The sequence below is a fragment of the Arvicola amphibius genome, chromosome 2 (genome assembly GCF_903992535.2).
Source record: "Arvicola amphibius chromosome 2, mArvAmp1.2, whole genome shotgun sequence".
Lineage (NCBI taxonomy): Eukaryota > Metazoa > Chordata > Mammalia > Rodentia > Cricetidae > Arvicola > Arvicola amphibius.
The window spans coordinates 158,466,946-158,485,212 of record NC_052048.2 but is presented as its reverse complement, the minus strand read 5'-3'; the positions used below and the strand labels follow the sequence as shown (position 1 = coordinate 158,485,212).

Genomic DNA, 18,267 nt, shown 5'->3' with positions numbered 1-18,267 from the left:
TACATAAATCTAATCTACATGGGAAGTAGAAAAAGACAAGATATCCTGAGTAAATTGGGAGCATGGGGACCTTGGGGGAGGCTTGAAGGGAGGGGGGAGAGACAAAGAGGGGAGCAGAAAAAAATATAGAGCTCAATAAAAATCAATAAAAACAGGGGGGAAAAGGTTTCTCACTCTGTATATAATGCCTAGTTGTATGTCTCTGTACATGTTCTTATGTGCTGCAGAGGGGAGGTGTCAAATGATGGCTTAGCAAACTCTGGTCTATGAACATACTCAAATGGCATTAGAAGTTTTTATTCCTACATTCTTGTAGCAGAAGTGTAGTATTTTGTTTCCACTATGTTTCTGGGCTATCTAATCTCAGGTTCTTGGTCACTGAATCACAATCAGATCTGAATTCCATCTGGTGTAGTGGGCCTTAAATCAGTTATTGGATGGTTACTCTCACCAGCTTTATGTCACACTATTGCCCTAATATATCTTACAGATAACACACCATTGGAAATCAAAGAATTTGTACCTTGATTCATTTTTGTTTCTCCTTTTGTAACATGCAGAATACCTTTCTGTACCAAAGACACTAGCCTATAAGAGTGAAGACTCTTTGCACACATCAGCTCAAATACGATGCATTCAATGAGTTGTGTGGGTGATATTTAAAGACACCTTAACATCAAGGATAAACATCACCAAGAGATAAAGGTTTGGAAGAAGATATTTCAAGCAAATGGACAGAAGGAGAAGGTTGTATAGCTGTTTTAATATATGACAAAATAGACTTCAAAGCAAAACTAGAAGAGCTAGGGAAAGGCACTACATACTCATAAAAGGAAATATTCATCAAAAGAACACTCCAAATATTAAAATTTATGCACAAAACACAAGTGCATCTAAGTTTGTAAAAGAAACACTGCTATAAATTAAACACTTATTTACTCACACAACAATGATGGAAACTTGAGTATTCTACTCTCACTAATAGATAGGTCATCGAGACAAAACTAAAGGAAGAAATCTTGAAAATAACTGACACTATAAATCATACAGGTGTAACAGATATGTGTAAAACATTTCACCCAAATGAAAAAGAACATACTTTCATCTCAGCAGCTCATGGAACTTTCTCCAAAATTGGCCACAAACGTAAACACAAAGCAAACCTCAACAGATACAAGTATATTGAAATAACACCCTGTAACCTATCTGATTATCACAGATTAAAGCTGGATATCAACAAGAACAGAATGTTTATAAACTCATTGAAAAACTCCCTACTAAATAAAATGTGAGTCAAGACATAAATGAAGAGTGAAATTAGAGCCTGTCTAGAATTGAATGAAAATAAAAACTCAGCATGCTCAACCATATAGGACTAAGTGATAGCATTTCTAAAAGACAAGGTCATAGCACTAGTGCCTACATTAACAAAAATGGAGAGAACTCATACAAGCAAATTAATAGAACACCTGAAAACTGTAGAACATAGGAAATAAATCACACCTAAATGGAGTAGATAGCAAAAAATAATCAAACTAAAGACTAAAATTAATAAACCAGAAACAATAATACAACTAATCAAAGAGAAAAAGATTTGTTTCTTACAAAATCAGTAAGATCAACAAGCCTTATCAGATTAACTAAAATATGGAGGAAGAATATTCAAATTAACAAAATTATAGGCAATGTGGGATATAACAACAGACACTGTGCAAATTAATATAATTATAAGGATACACATTAAAATTCAGTACTCTTTAAAATTAGGAAATCTAAAAGAAATGACTACCTTTCTCCTTAAATAGAACCTACTAAAGTTACCTTAAAATCAGATAAAAAATTTAAATGTATCTATAACCTCCCAATAAAATAAAAAGGGTAATTAAAAGTTTGCCATCCAAAGAGGCTAGAAACAAATGGTTTAAAAGTACAGAATCCTGCCAGACTGTCAAGTAATAGTTAATGCCAATAATCAAGAAGAGGCTACATTGCTAAGCTTTTTTTTACAAGACAACAGTTACCCATTATTTTCAAAACATTTAAAGATACAACAAAGAGAATATAGATCAATTTCCCTTATGAACAGAGATAAAAATTCTCAATAAAATATTTGCAAACTGAATTCAAGAACATATTAAGATGATCAACCACCATGATCAAGTAGACTTAATCCCAGGTATGGTGCATTGTCCTATATTATTTAAAATGGTTTGTCTTGTACGTTTATGGTAGTAAGTATCCAAAAAGCATTTTCAAATATTTTTAGTGTTAGTTCCCTCCCTGTACTCAGTCTCTCTTCAGTCTATCCTCTCATTCACATGCCAGTTAACCTATTTTGTTCCCTTATTCACCCTTCTCTTTCTTTTAATAACACCTGCTTTCTATTCTCTTTCCACACACCACCACCACCATATTCACTTACTAGTTTTCTGCTTTTTTACTGCAATTGAAATATATCTAAACATTCAAATCTAGAATATTCAAACCTATCTAAAATTTAAGCATTAATACCAGCTAATCACAATTATGACCTCATGAAACTGAAGATTTTTTTTTTCAAAACAAAGAACACTATCATCAGTATAAAAAGACAGCAAGAAGAATGTGTAAGAAAAAATCTTTATCAGCTATTCTTCTGGTAGAGAGTTGATGCCTTAAATATAAAATGAACTCAGAAAAGTATATACCAAGAAAATAACAATGCATTTTATTGCATGAAAGTACACAAATGGTTTTCAAATAAAAATGGATAAGCCGGGAGGTGGTGGCGCACGCCTTTAATCCCAGCACTCAGGAGGCAGAGGCAGGCAGATCTCTGAGTTCAAGGCCAGCCTAGTCTACAAGAGCTAGTTCCAGGACAGGTTCTAGAAACTACAGGGAAACCCTGTCTTGAAAAAACAAAAAAAAAAAATGGATAAGAAACATTTTTAAGTGTTCAATGCACATAGCTACCAGAGAACTCAAGCTAAAATGACTTTCTAATTTCATTTTACTCCAGTCAGAATGGAAAAACTAATAAAAATAAAATTCAACCTGAGAAAAATAAAAACATACTGTTGTGGATATGGGTAAAGAGAACCCCTATTACCATTGATGGGAGTGCACATTTTGCAGCAACTATCAGTGGAGTTTCTTCAAAAATCCATAGGTAGATATGACATAAGATCAGCTACTATGCATATTCCCAAAGACTCAGCATCCTTCTAGTGAGATACTTGCACATCCTGTTCATTGTTGGTGGGTTCACCATAGTAAGGAAATGGAAATTGCCTAAAAGTCTATCATTTAAAGAAAAGATGAGGAAAATTAAGTTCATTTACACAATGTAACAGTATTTAGTTATAAAAAATAATGAAATGAAATTCACAAATAAATAGATAGTGCATAGATTAATATTACTAATAATAACTCTGTTAAGTTGTATGATTGTAATAAATATAGCCTGATGTGGTATTCTCCTCTATTTCCTATGAATATGTTTTATTACCATTGGTTAGTAAAGAAATTTCTTTGGCCTATTGCAAGGGAGAATATAGGTAGGTGGTAAATCAAACAATACAGTGAGAAATGCCAAAGGAGAAAGATACCAGAAACTTACAAATAAGCCACAGTCTCATGGCAATACACAGAATAGAAATGGATTAATTTAAGATATAATGCATGTGGGTCATTGGTCTTCAGTGTTGTAATTAATGTAGTTTCTGTGTGATGATTTGGGTCTGGATGGCCCGGTAATGAAGGAACTTTCTCTGTTTATAATAGCCTTATTAACTAAAGAAAAATGAAGTTTCTGGAAAGCTGAATGTATTGGTCAAACTTAGAAGCCAAAATCAACTATTGTGGGGTTAATGACCCATACAACATTGATAAGATATGGAAAGAAAATTGGGGTTAACAATTTTGATCATTCTTTTATATTTTTTTCATTTATTGAAAATAGATTAATTTCTCATAAAATATATCTTGATTACTCTTTCTTCTCCCCATACCCCACCAAGTTCCTTGAAACCTCCCTTGCCTCTGGATCCACTCCTTTTCTCTCTCTCATTAAGAAAGAACAGGCTTCTAGGAGATAACTATCAAATATTAAAAAAATATAATAATGTAAAATAAAAACCATCTATACGAGGATTGGACAAGGCAACCAACAGAAGGAAATGATCTCCAAGACCAGGCACAAGAATCAGAGACTCAGTAGTTCACAAAACCAGGGATCCGATAAAAATACTAAGCTGAGAGCTATAAGATATATTTAGAGGACCTGGGATAGGTCCATGGAAGCACTTCTTGCTGCTACTTCAGTCTCTTTGGGTTCACATGAACCTTGTTCAGTTGATTAATAAGGCCTTGTTACTCTGGTGTCCTCTATCTGTTGTAGGAAGCTGCTTGCTTGTTACCAGCTGCTCAGCCCCAAAATAACCACATAGAAACTATATTATTTGTAATACTGTTTGACCAATAGCTTAAGTATATTTCTGGCTTACTCATATCTTAAATTAGCCCATATCCATTAATCTATGTATCACCATGAGGCAGTGGCTTACCGGCAAAATTTCAATATGTCTGTCTCTGGTGGCGGCACCATGGCTTCTCTTGACTCTGCCTTCTTTCTCCCAGCATTGTTTGTTTTTCCCCAGCTAGCTCTGTTCTGCCCTGCTCTGCTATAGGCTCAGATGGTTTCTTTATTAACAAATGGTATTCACAGCATACAGAGGAGAATCCCAAATCACCTCCATTTTCTGTTTAAATAAAAAGGAAGATTTTAAGTTCAAAATATCAAAATTGCATATAACAAGACAGGTATCAAGCAAGAATGACAGTAACAATATTCATATCTACTTTATCTTTTATCATAGCTAAGGAAAACTATAACTATAATTATAAATCATTCAACTCCATAAAAGACTCCAGAAGGATATGATATTACATACATGAACAAGAAGTGCATTCTAAGCTACATTCAGAACTCTAGAATTGACAGAGAAATCTCATTGCCTGGACAATCACCCAAAGTTATTCTGTACTATTGGGGCATCCATCTTCAGCCTACAGACCCATAGTATCTACCAGACTTTTTCCATGAAGCAGGAAATTTCAAAGACGTATCCACCTATATTAGCAGTTTGTCAGCCAGTTTCTTCTGTGTCCTGCAGAATGTCTGGCAGACTCTTTCATGAAGCAGGAACACCAAAGGGCTGTCTCCCCTTCTTTAGGCAACAAAACAGTCATCTCTTTGTGGGTCCCACATATCCAGTTCACACAGAATAACATCAAGCAGGCCAGTCAAGAGAATTTTCTTGCCCAAATGGCTAGTAAACTTTAAAATGAGTTGCTTCGATGCCAATCTTCTTCCTGGAGTAATTGGTGCTGCCCAGAGCAGATGTGTCTCCCTGTCAAAAAAAGTCTTAAGTTCTTAAAAGATTTTAAATGTCATATTCTGAAGGTCTCTGAATGATTTAAAGACTACCTATCTAACTGATATATATCTTTATATATCTCGAAAACCTAACTAACATGACTACAACTTAACTATTACAGATGACTATCTATTAACCTATATTTCTTTATTATACATTACATTTTTAAATGAGCTGCACACACAATACCTTAATCAAGAGCAGAAATGCATATAACAAAATTGACCTTAAATTTGTATCAATAAAGCAAGATCCATACCAATGTAAAGTATCCATCACTATAACATATAGCCCTTTAAATGTAAACAAACATTTTAAGCAATAATTTTGGAAATTTGAGCATAGTTCTCTCCAAAGTACTTCCTGATTTTTGTTGATCCAAGTAATTTTTGGGTGGTGTTCATGGTGAGCTTTCAGGGAACATTGGTCCATCAAACCATATCAGTCTGGGATTAATCCACAGGTTTTCATCTTCTGTGGAAACTAAAGCAGAACCTCTTCCAAAGCAAAAACAAAAAAATACTTAGACCCAAATTTTGGAATCATGATACCTTGAAAATATATATGTTTGTTTAGCTTAGCAGCCCATACAATGAAACATTTCTCTGTTCTTAGCTCTTTCACAATCAAAAAAAAATCATTCAAAGGAAACACAATAATATACATAATCCAGACTCTCTGCATATGTTCCATTTTTACAAGGCTTATTTTTTATACTCTATTACTTTTTTTCTCCCAAGCCTATACACATTTATCCAACACTGAGACCCATTTAGTGGCCCTTTTTTGTTAACTGGATTTGTCTTTATTGCATATCTCTAATTATTTTCTGATGATAAGCACCCTTGGTTTTTTTTTCATGCTAACTGGGCATGACTAGGCCATCATGGCCCTGCCTGCTTGCTCCACCCTTTCCAGCATGGCAGAACTGTTTTCTGCCTCTGAGAGCCATGTACATTGCTCCATTTTTAGGCACACAGTAGGTATATGTTGCCATCAAGTAAGTTGTAGCACTCTGCTCACAGAACATGTTTAAATGCTCCAAAGCCAAATCTCTTGAAAGAGTCTGAGGGTCAGAGTTTCTGCTGGAAGCAAGGCCCCAGAAGCTATGATTCTGAAACCATGCATAGTTGTTGTTGTTCCTTGTATTGTTTTTATTTGGTACAGCTAAATCAGAAAAACCTCTCTTAAAGAAGCTGTGGCATGCTGCCAGCAAGTATAACCCAACTGAAGAAAAATGCAACTAAACTTTGTTTTTTAGAGTCTAGAAATCCTTTCCAAGCACTCTCAGGTTTTAAGTGGATTTTAGTCAATCACATTGGTGTTCCAATTTGTTTTAAGAGCCTATTTGCTAGATCTCAGCTTCCCAGACTAGAAATAACCATAAAGAAACTATTAATTCAATTACTGCTTGTCCCATTAGCTCTAACTAACTCTTACATTTTATTTTAACCCATTTCTACCAATCTGTGTATTGCCACATGACTGTGGCTTACCGGATCAAGTCCTGTCCAGCATGTCTTTGACAGGGCTACATGGAGTCTCACTGACTCTGCCTTCATTCTCCTACCATTCACTTTAGTTTTTCCCACCTTGTTTTATTTTGCCCTACTCTGCTACAGGCTCAAAGTAGTTTCTTTATTAACCAGTGGTATTCACAGCATAAAGAAGGGAATCCCAAATCATCTATCCCTCTGGTGCTTTGAATCTTCTATGGGGTTCCCTGAGCTCTGAGTGGTGGGATTTGTTGAAGATATTCCATTCAGAATGATCCCAAGTCTCCTCTTTCTCTCTCTCTCTTTCTCTCTCTCTCTCTCTCTCTCTCTCTCTCTCTCTCTCTCTCTCTCTCTGTAATGTTTAGGTGTGGTCTCTGTATTTGTTCCTATATACTGAAGGAAGAAAACTCTTTGATGGTGGCTGAATAAAGTACCAATCTTTGAGGATAGCAGAATGTAATTTATAGAATTTTTTTTTGTCTGTTTATTTTTTTTTTTTTTGTCTTGGCCAAAAGTATTTGGTTTCATGTTAAGTCTGTGGTATATCTAGTATCAAATTTTTGGTCACAGAAACAGTGTAGGGCATGGATTCCTTCTCAATTAGTGGGCTTTAAATCAAATCAGATATCAGTTGGCTATACCTATAAGTTCTATGCCACCATTACCCTACTATATCTTGCATGCAGGACAGATTGCAGCTCAAAGGTTTTGTGACTATTTTGGTGTCCATGTTTCTATTTTAGTATCCTGCAGGTTACAATCTCCTGGTAGGCACGAGATCAACTTATTTATGCCTAATGAGGTGTTTAGGTATTGTTCTCTGCAATAGGACCTTCTGTGAGTTTGCTGAAATTAGCCCCTTGTCTTACCAACAGCATGGGTTGTTGAGGAATTCCCATGGAACCCCTTTAGCCAACAATACATTTGAATGTTTACCTAGACCCATTACTAGAAGTCTTACCTGGCTATAATTGATAGATTGTTAAGATGCTGTATCTCCTATTAGTAGAAGTCCTCAGTAGGATCACCTTCATAGATTCTAGGAAGTTTCAACTGCACAAGATTTCCACACCGTCCCTCAAATTATCCTCAAATTATAGCTATGCCTGCCTGTATTCTTTTCCTCCACCATTTTCCTCCTATACCTGACCTCCCTTCCAGTATGTCCAATAACCTGTCAACCCATAAAAACAACCCATAAAAACAACTTTATTTTCCTCTCCAATGGAGATCCCTATGTCATACCTGGACTCATCCTCTTTACCTAACCTCACTATGTCAATAAATCTTCCTTGGTTATCACTTACTTATTATCTAATATCAATCTGTAAGTGAATATGTGCCATATTTTTCTTCCCAGAGCCAGGTATCTCACTCAGAATGATTTTTTCAAGTTCCATCCATTTGCCAACAGATTTCATAATGTCATTTTTTAACAACTGGAAAATACTTAATTGTTGTAGAACACTTGTTTGTTCTTAGCTGCTCAGCCCTGAAATAATCATACAGAAATTGTATTAATTAAATCACTGCTTGGCCTATTAACTCTAGCTTCTAATTGGCTAGCTCTTATATCTTAATTTAACCCATTTTATTAATCTGTGGATTGCCACGTAGCTGTGGTTTACCAGCAAGGTTCTGGCATGTATGTCTCTGGTGGCAGCTCCTTCACTTCTCTCATGACTCTACCTTATTTCTCCAAGCATTTAGTTTAGTTTTTCTCACCTACCTCTCTTCTGCCTTGCCAGGCTCAAGACAGATTCTTTATTAACCAATGGCATTCACAGCAAACAGAGGGAAATCCCACAGGACATCCCTATTCTGTCTAAATAAAAAAGGTTTTAACTTTAACATAGTAAAATTACATATAAAAAGACAGGTACCAACAAGGATTACAGTTAAAATATTTATATCTACTTTATCTTTTATTATAACTAAGGAAAACTATAATTATAATTATTTATTTTTCAACTTTAGCAGACTCAGAAGGATATATTATCTAACTAAAAAGGAAGTGCATTGTAAGCAACTTCCCGATCATTAGAATTGACAGAGACATCTTGCTGCTGGACAGTCACCCAAAGTTCTTCTGTACCATTGTCACATCCATCATCAGCCTAAAGGTCCATAGTGTCTGGCAGACTTTTCTATGAAGCAGGAAATTTCAAAGACAGTTCTGCCTATATGGGCAGTTTGTCAGTCACTTTCTTCTTTGTCCTACAGAATATCTGGTAGACTCTTTCATGAAACAGAAACCCCAAAGGACTGTATTACTTACTCTAGGCAAATTCAGCAGTCATTTCTCCATGGGTCTTGCATGTCTGGTTCATTAAGCAGTACAGGCAAGAGCAGTTTCTTGCCCCATTGGCTAACAGACTTCATAGGGAGCCTCTTCAATGTCCATCATCCTCTTGAAGTAGTTGCTGCTGCCAAGAGCAGATGTGTTTCACTGACATAAAAAGTTCTTAAACATTCTAAATGCCATATTCTGTAGTCTTTGAAAGATTTGAAGAATCCCTATCTAACTGAAATATATATATATATATATATATATATATATATATATATATATATATCCATCTAAAAAACCTAACTAACATGACTACAAGCTTGACTATTATAGATAACTGTCTATTAACCTATAATTTTTAATTATGTATTACGTTTTTAAATGAGCTGCACAAACACAATATTTTAATCAAGAGCAAAAATATACATATAACAAAACTGGTCATAAATTTTTAGCAATAAACCAAGATCCCTACCAATGCAAAGTATTTATCTCTATATAAGACACCCCTTTAACTGTAAAGAAACATTTATATACAATCTTTTAGGGAATTTGGACATAGTTTTCTACAACATGTTTTCTGTGTTTTATTGGTTGAAGTAATTTTGGCTAGTGTTCATGGTGACCTTTCAGGGGATTTTGGTCCATCATACCACAGTCTGGAAAAATCCCACAGGTTTTCATGCTCTTTGGAAACAAAGGAGGAACCTCTTTTCCAAAGCAACATATCCTTAGACTGAAATTTTGAAATCAAAAAACATTTGAAATATATGTTAGTTTAGCTTAGCAGTCCCCAGAATCAAATGTCACTCTGCAGTTAAAAATTCAAAGAAAACACAAGAGTATACATAATCAAGACTCTCTGTGTATTTTACATCTTTACATGGCTTATTTTTTTTTACTCCTTTTGATCTATGACTGTCTGTACTCTCTAACTTTAAAGAATATTTTTATAACTCTCTATATAGACTCTTTTTTCTCTCTCTCAAGCCTATGTACATTTATTCAACACTGTGACCCATTTAGAGGTCTTTTCCATCTGGAGTTGTCTTTATTACATATCTTTAATCCTTTTCTGACCAGAATAGCTTTTTTTTTAATTGTTAAGTTGGCATGCTTATGACCCACATGGCTCTGCCTGCTTGCACCTTTCAGTCTAGCATGGCCCAGGCATGTTTGTTGCCTCTGAGAGCCATGTACATTTCCCCGTTTTTAGGCACACAGTGGGTCTATGTTGCCATCAGCAAGTTGTAGTACTCTGTTCACAGAACCCATTTAAATACTTCATAAAAGTACCTCCTGAAAAAGTCAGAGCCATTTGTACTGGCAGCATGGCCCAGGAACCCACAATTTCAAAACTATGTGATTTTTTTCTACTACCACTGAATCAGAAAGACCTTTCTTAAGAGAGACACCAGAAAACAGCAAAAAGGTGTGTTAAACTCTGTATTTTTAGTGTTTAAAATTAAGCTCTCTCAGGTTTTTAAGTGAATTCAGTCCATCACGTTGGCACAAATTTGTTGCATGGAGGGGTCTGCTTATTCATTCCAGCCACCCAGACCAAAATACTCATGCAGAAATTGTATTAATTATAACACTGCTTGGTCCATTATCTCTAGCTTCTTATTGGCTAACTTTATTAATTTAACCCATTTCTATTAATTTATATGTCGCCATGTGGCAGTGGCTTACCAGCAAAGATTCTAACATGTGTGTCTCAAGTGGAGGATCCATGGCATCTCCTGATTCCACCCTTCTTTCTCCCAGCATTGAGTTCCATCCTCCCCACCTACCTAAGTTCTGTCTTATCAACAGGCCAAGGCAGTTTCTTTATTCATTAATGGTAATTATGGCACACAGAGAGGATTCCCAAATTACCATCCTGCAGCCATTTCCAAATAATCATTAAGAGTCTTAATATTAATTGCAAATATTTAGTCAATGACTCAGGCATATTACTAGCTAGTTCTTAAATTTTACTTAACCCTTAATTTTTATCTACGCTTTGTCATGTGGTCTGTGGCTTGTTATCTAATTTTCTATGTGTCTTGGATCTTCAGTGGTTGACTAGCATCTCCCAGACTCTGCCCTTTTTTTACCTGTATCTCTGTTTGGATTTCCTGCCAGACTCCATCCTGCATTGCCATAGGCCAAAGCAGTTTTATTTTTCAACCAATAATAACAATATGTATCCCACAGCATTTCTTTCTTTCTTTCTATTCAAAAAAGAAGGTTTTAACTATAATATTGTAAAATTACATATAACAAAACAATTATCCAGCAAAAATTACAATTATAATATTTAGTTTGTGTGTATTTGGTAAAATTAAAAAAAAACACTCTATTATCTATCCTACCTAAAGTTTCATATCTAACTTATCTTTTATGAAAAATAAGGAAAACTATAATTCTAACTATGTGGTCTTCAACTCCATCAAAGACCCTAGAAGTATATAATATTACCTGAGTAAATACAAAGTACTAGCAAGCAACTTCCAAAACTCTAGAAATGACAGAAAGAGCTGGATTCCTGGATAGTCATGCAAAGCTTTTTTGTAACATTGGGACATCCATATTCACTCTATAGTCCTGGGATATCTGGCAGACATTTTAGTGAAGCAGGAGGTTTGAAGAACTGTCCCACTTATTTTAGCAAAGTTTATCAGTTGCTTCCCTTTGTGTTTTACAGAATTTCCAACACTTTATTTCGTGAAGCGGGAATCTGGAGGACCATTCTGTCTTGCTTTGGTAAAGTTTAGTAGTTATTTTTCTGTTGCTCCTCCATGTTCATTTTATATAGCATACTGGCAAGTAGTCAAAGCAAGAGCAATTTCTTTCCTAAATGGCTAGACTTACCATATTACAAGTAAACTCCGTAACAAGTTACTTCAATGACCATCATCCTTTTTAAAGTATATAGGTGCTGCCAGGTGCAGATATGTTTCATGTCAAAATAATTCTAAGTTATTAAAATATTTAAATGCCATATTTTGTATTTCTTTAAAGTGCTTGAAGATTACCTATCTATCTGAACTCTAATTTTGTATATCTAGAAAACCTAGCTAACATTAATATAAGATTAGCTATTATACATGACTATTAATTTGTATTTCTTATCTCTACATTGCATTTTTCAATGAGCTGCATAAATATTATACCTTAAAAAGAATATAAATACACATAGAATATAACAAAATTAACATTAAATTTGTATCAAGAAACAAAAATCCATATCAATGCAAAATATTTTTGAGATTAACAGTTGCTTTTTGGATTAAAGTAGATTCAATAATCTATCACTATTTTAACATAATAATCTATCATTTTCTTTAATTTTTTAATATAATTTTTACCATTCTTGTTTTAGAAAGAGATTTCCTATGACCAATAACAATTTATAATCACCCCACTTAAATGAACAGAAACATTTATAAACAATATTTTGGGAATTTGGGTGTAATTCTCTAAACTTTTTTCTGCTGATTGTTATTTTCCTGTGATCTTGAGAAAACATGAGATAATTAAGAACTGTGGTAAATCTTGGCTGTAGTAGTCAGTGAGCATGGATTATCTCATCTAGTTGCTTTGAATCTGTTCTGCATGTTGGATCACTGGGTTATTGTTCCCATGGTGATGTCTTTCTTGATCAAACTATAATAGCCTGTAAGGAATCCATAGTTTCTCTTCATCTGTGGAAACAAAGTCAGAACTTCTTTGTCAAAGCAACATATCCTTAGACTCAAATTCTGAAGTCAAGGATAAAACATATATGTTGCTTTAACCTAGCAGCCCCACAACCAGATGTCTCTCAGCAGTCAAAAAATGCAAAGAAAAGATAATACATATAATCCAGACTCTGTGTATTTTCCATCTTTAGTTGGCTTATTATAATTTTTATTACTCTATTTATTTTTAATACTTACCTTATTATCTTTAAATTTCTCTTCTAATTTATTACTTCCTCTACCCATTTTCCTCTCTCTCAATCTTACACACATTTATCAAACACACTGTGGCCCATTTAGAGGCCTTTTTTTCCTGAATTTGTTCTTATTGCATATCTATAATTCTTATCTGACCACTACTTTAAATTGCTAAGTGGTGGTAGCTAAGACCACCGTGGCAGCTTAGCCTGCTTTCTCCACCCTGCTAGGTTTTCCAACATGTCAAAAGTATCAGTGAACATCACACTTACTACCTGAAGACAACAACTGGGAGAAGCCTCTTTACAGTGACCCACGTAAGACTCTGAGGGTATCTGCCATGCAGTGAGCAATTGTGCTCTTAAGCTCATGGCTGTACTCTCTGATCTGAAGTTCACCATGCTGTGGCTAGGGTACAAGGTTCTGTAACACAGCTCACAACTAGGAAGAGCTTTTGGCTCCATTATTGTGTGTCTAGAAGCCCATTTTAAGCTTTCTCAGGTCTTATGGAAATTCAGAAAGCCTCATATTGGTATGCCGTTCATAAATGGAGGTTTCTCTCCCACCTGCCAGTTCCAAAACAACCACCCAGAAGCTCAATATTACTTCTATATGTTTGACTGATGGCTCAGGCTTATTATTAGCTATTTCTTATATGTAAATTAACCCCTATTTTTATTTCTGCTTTGCCACATGGTTTGTGGCTTGTTAGCTCATTTTCTATGTGTCTTACTTCCTCCAAGGCATCGCTCAGACTCTGCCCTCCTTGTCTTGTATCTTTGCTCAGATTTCTTGGCTGGTTCTATCCTACCCTGCCATGGGCCAAATTAGCTTTATTTGTCAACCAATGAGAGTGTACAGAAAGACCATCATAGAGCAAGAAGGCTCTCTGGTGATGGCTTAATAAGGTCCAAATCTATGAAGGTAGCAGAAAATGATTAAAAGACATTTTACTGTTACTTTTAATTATTTAGCAAGAAGTATTTGATTTTATTTTAAGTCTCTGGGATATCTAGTCTCAGGTTCTTGGTCATTCAAATAGCATAGCATATAGGTCCCATCTCATGGATGGGCTTTAAGACAAATCTTGATTGGCTACTCCTGCAAGTTCTATGCCATCATTGCTCTAACATATCTTGTAAGTCAGATAGTTTGTAAGTCAAAGGTTTTGTGACTGGGTTGGTATTACATTCCTCTTTTGGTAACCTGCAGAGTACTTTCTCACAGGAAAGACTCTACAAAGTATGTATAAAGTTTCCATTTAGGGTCTAAGTCAACTCCTCCATGCTCAATGATTATATGACTGTTATCCTTGGTAATGGGGCCTCACATTAATTTTTTGGAGAGCAACTCATTGCCTTTGTAATAGTCAGAATTGTTTGGGGATCTTCAATAGTCCCCTTTTTGACATCATCTAAATTGAATGGAACTCATTTCTATTACTGGAAGACTCCATTGTTGACAAGAGATGGCCAGTTGGAACTGCACCAACTAGGGACCTTATTAGGATCACCTTCATATATTTAGGGAGTTTCCACTGTACTAGGTTTCCATACTATTTACCAAATGTCCCTCAATTCTAGATGTCTTTCTCTGCATTAATTTTATCACCCTAAGCCTCATAATTCTCCCCATTTGTTTCTCCAATTTGCATCCCAGTCTGCCCCAATTCATCTATAAAATATAATCTTTTACCTCCTCCCAAGGAGATCCATGTGTCCCTCATAGTCCTCTTCTCTAAACCCTACTTCCCTGGGTCTATAAATTGTTGGTTGGTTAACATATTTAGATATCTACAAACAAAGTAACTACATAACATATTTATCTTTCTTGATCTGAGTTACCTCATTGAGGACCATTGTTTTAGTTTCATTGATTTACCTGCAAATTTCATGATGTTATTTATTATAAAAACAAGTAATTAATATTCATCATATATATTTACTACAATTTCTTTATTCTTCTGTTGAGGTACATCTAGCTTGTTTCCTATTTATCACTATTATGATTAGAGTAAAAATGAACATAGTTGACCAATATCATTGTAAGAAGATGGAGCACCATCCTTTGATTATATTCCCAGAGTGGTATAGATAGGTCATTTCAAACATTTGAGGAACTGTCATATTGATTTCCATAGTGGTTATTCACACCATAAGTTGCCTTCCCAGTAGTAATGGATGACTTACCCCCTCCTTATTATTCTCTCCAGAATGAAATATCATTTGTGTTATTGATCTTACCCATTCTTAGGATGTAAAATAAAATCTCAAATAAGTTGGATTTGCATTTTCTTAATGGCTAAGGATGATGAAGTTTTTGTTAAAAGATTAATTTATTTATTCTACATCCAACCACAATTTCCCATTCCTTCTCTCTCCGCATTCATCAACTCCCAGTATACTTTTTTCCCTGTCTTATTAGGAAAGTTTTTTTCTTTAAGAGTTTGAGATTTTGCTATTAAGAATTTTCTATTTAGACCCATGCTCCACTTTTAAATTGTATTATTTGTTTTTTAATATAAAGTTTCTTAATTCCTTTATATATTTTGAATACTACTCCTATAGTGGATATGAAAATGGTGAAATTTGTTTCATTCTGTAGGCTGTTGCTTTGTTCAAATGACAATGTCCTTTGCTTTTAAGATAGTTTCATTTTCATGAGTTCCAGTTTATTACTATTTGATCTTAGTGCCTGCACTACTGGTGTTCTGTTCGGAAAGTGTTGTTCTACGCCAATGAGTTGAAGGCTATTCTCCACTTTATCTTCTGAAAGATTCAGTGAAACTGACTTTATGTTGAGGTCTTTGATCCAATTGAACTTGAGTGTTGTAGGATGAGAAGTAAGGAATTATTTACATTTTTCTACATACAGATATCAAGTTGGACCAACATCAACTAATTGTGGAAGATGCTGGTTGTTTTTCCATATGCATTTTTGCCTTCTCTATCAAAAAAACAATGTTCCATAGCTGTGTGAATTTATGACTGAGTATTTAATTCAATTCCATTGATCAATGGTATTTTTAATGTCAATATCACGTAGTGTTTGCTACTATAACTCTGTAGTACATCTTGGAATCAGGAATGGTAGAATTTCTATCTGTTCTTGTATTTTTCAGGTTGGTTGTTAGCTATCATGTTTTGTTTTGTTTTTTAATTTTTGCTTTTCATATGAAGCTGAGAATTTTTCTTTCAAGATCCATAATGCATTGTGTTGGTATCTTAAAAAGTACATTGCTTTTGGTAAGATGGATTTATTATTTGTTAATCATACAGATATCAAGAGCACGGGAGATTTTTCATCTTCTGAAATCTTCAAGTTCTTCAAAGACTTGAATTTTTTCATACATGTCTTTTGCTTGCTTTTTCAGAGTTTCATTCAAAATGTTATTTTTTCTTATTTGAACCTACTGTGAAAGGTAATGATTCCCTAATCTATTTCTGACTTCATTTGTCATTTGTGTAAAGTCCACTTGGTTTTTTTTTTTTTTTTTTAGCAGACAGGACGGCCCTAAATTGTTTATTGGGTATGAATTGTACAAACATTACGTGTATTAGCGGTAACGGTGGAGCTGCAGAGTGTTGCACCTTCTCCAAGCTGCACGCCAAGAGCCACCAATAGTGTGGTGGAACTTGTGGCCCTTTCCAAGGCCACGGCTCTTGCGGCCTGCAGATGTCAGCCCACGCATCTCTCTGTGCTTGTGGACCGGTTTGGTGATTCACTGGGTGTCAGGGTTTCTTCTGATAGCTTTATGGAATGGATCGATGAGGATAACCTCAAAAAATTTATATGTGGAATCTTCGTCAACCCAGTAAGAATTCAGGACTCTCAGAGCCCCACAGTGGCGTCCAGCTCTCTCCTCAGCAACAGACTAAAGGCTTCGGGCAAACATTAGTTGGTTCACACCATGATTGACAGGCTTGCCATAGGTCGCACCCTTGGACACCGGGCGTTTGCGGCCACCACGGTGGACGCGAGTCCTGTATATGACGTAACGTAACCTTGCTTGGCCTTATAGCCCAGCCTCTGCGCTTTGTCGGGCCGGGTAGGGCGGGGAGCCCGGTGCAGCGCAGCAGGGACAGCTGACGGTACTGCCAGCAGCGGACCCTCAGCAGAAAGCGCATCATGTCCGACTGCTTCTTCCGCCACAGCTCCTGGATGTACTTGTACGCGCCCATCTTGGCTCAACTGATGGCCGCCGCCAGAGGAAAGGAAGCCCACTTGATTCTTTTGAGTTAATCTTATATCTAGCTATGTTGCTGAAGTTGAGTAATTACTTAGTGAAATTTTATGGCAACTTATGTATACTATTCTATCATCTTCACCTAAAAATAATTTGACTTCTTGTTTTCCAATATATACACATTTGAACTCCATCAGTTTTCTTTTTATTTTTCTAGCTAAATATTTAAGTATTATATTGAATGAAATGGAGATAGAATAGTATGTAGAGAGTGGACAGACTTGTTTCATTTCAGATTTTAGTGGAATTGTTTTAAATTGCCTTCATTATATTCAATTATGTCTCTTTTGTTTCTAACCTCCCCAGGACTTTTATTGTGAAAGTGTCCTGGGTTATAGCAAGGGTTTTTCTGTATCTAATGAGGTTATTGTGGGTTTTTTTGTTCAGTTTATTTGCATTGTGGATTACACTTACTGATTTTTATATATTGAACTGCATCTATGAGATGAAGCCCATTTGGTCATGGTGAATCTTTTTGATGTTCTTGGATTTATTTTGCAAGTATTTTCTTGAATATTTTAGCTTCCATGTTCATAAGGAAAACTGTTACATAATTTTCTTCTTTGTTGAGTTTTTATTTAGATTCGTTATCAGGATAACAATGGCCTTATAAAATGATTTAAGCAATATTCCTTCTTTTTCAGTTTTGTGAAACAATTTGAGAAGTTAAGGCATTAATTCCTTTTAGGACTCTGCACTAAAACCTTCTGACCTTGGGGTTTTTTGGTTTAGTAAATCTTAAAACCAGCTTCTATTTTGTTAGGTATTATAGGGCATGTAAATTGCTTATCTGATCATGACTCAAATTTGGTAAATGGTATATATTAAGAAATGTATCCGTTTCCTTTAGAAACTCCAATTTGATGAAGTATTGGTTTATGCAATATGTCCTGAT

General features: G+C 35.2%; 1 pseudogene; it reads right to left on the bottom strand.

The window, feature by feature from the left end:
* Nucleotides 1–16,682: 16,682 nt before the first annotated feature.
* Nucleotides 16,683–17,307, bottom strand: LOC119807781 (annotated as a pseudogene).
* Nucleotides 17,308–18,267: the final 960 nt, after the last annotated feature.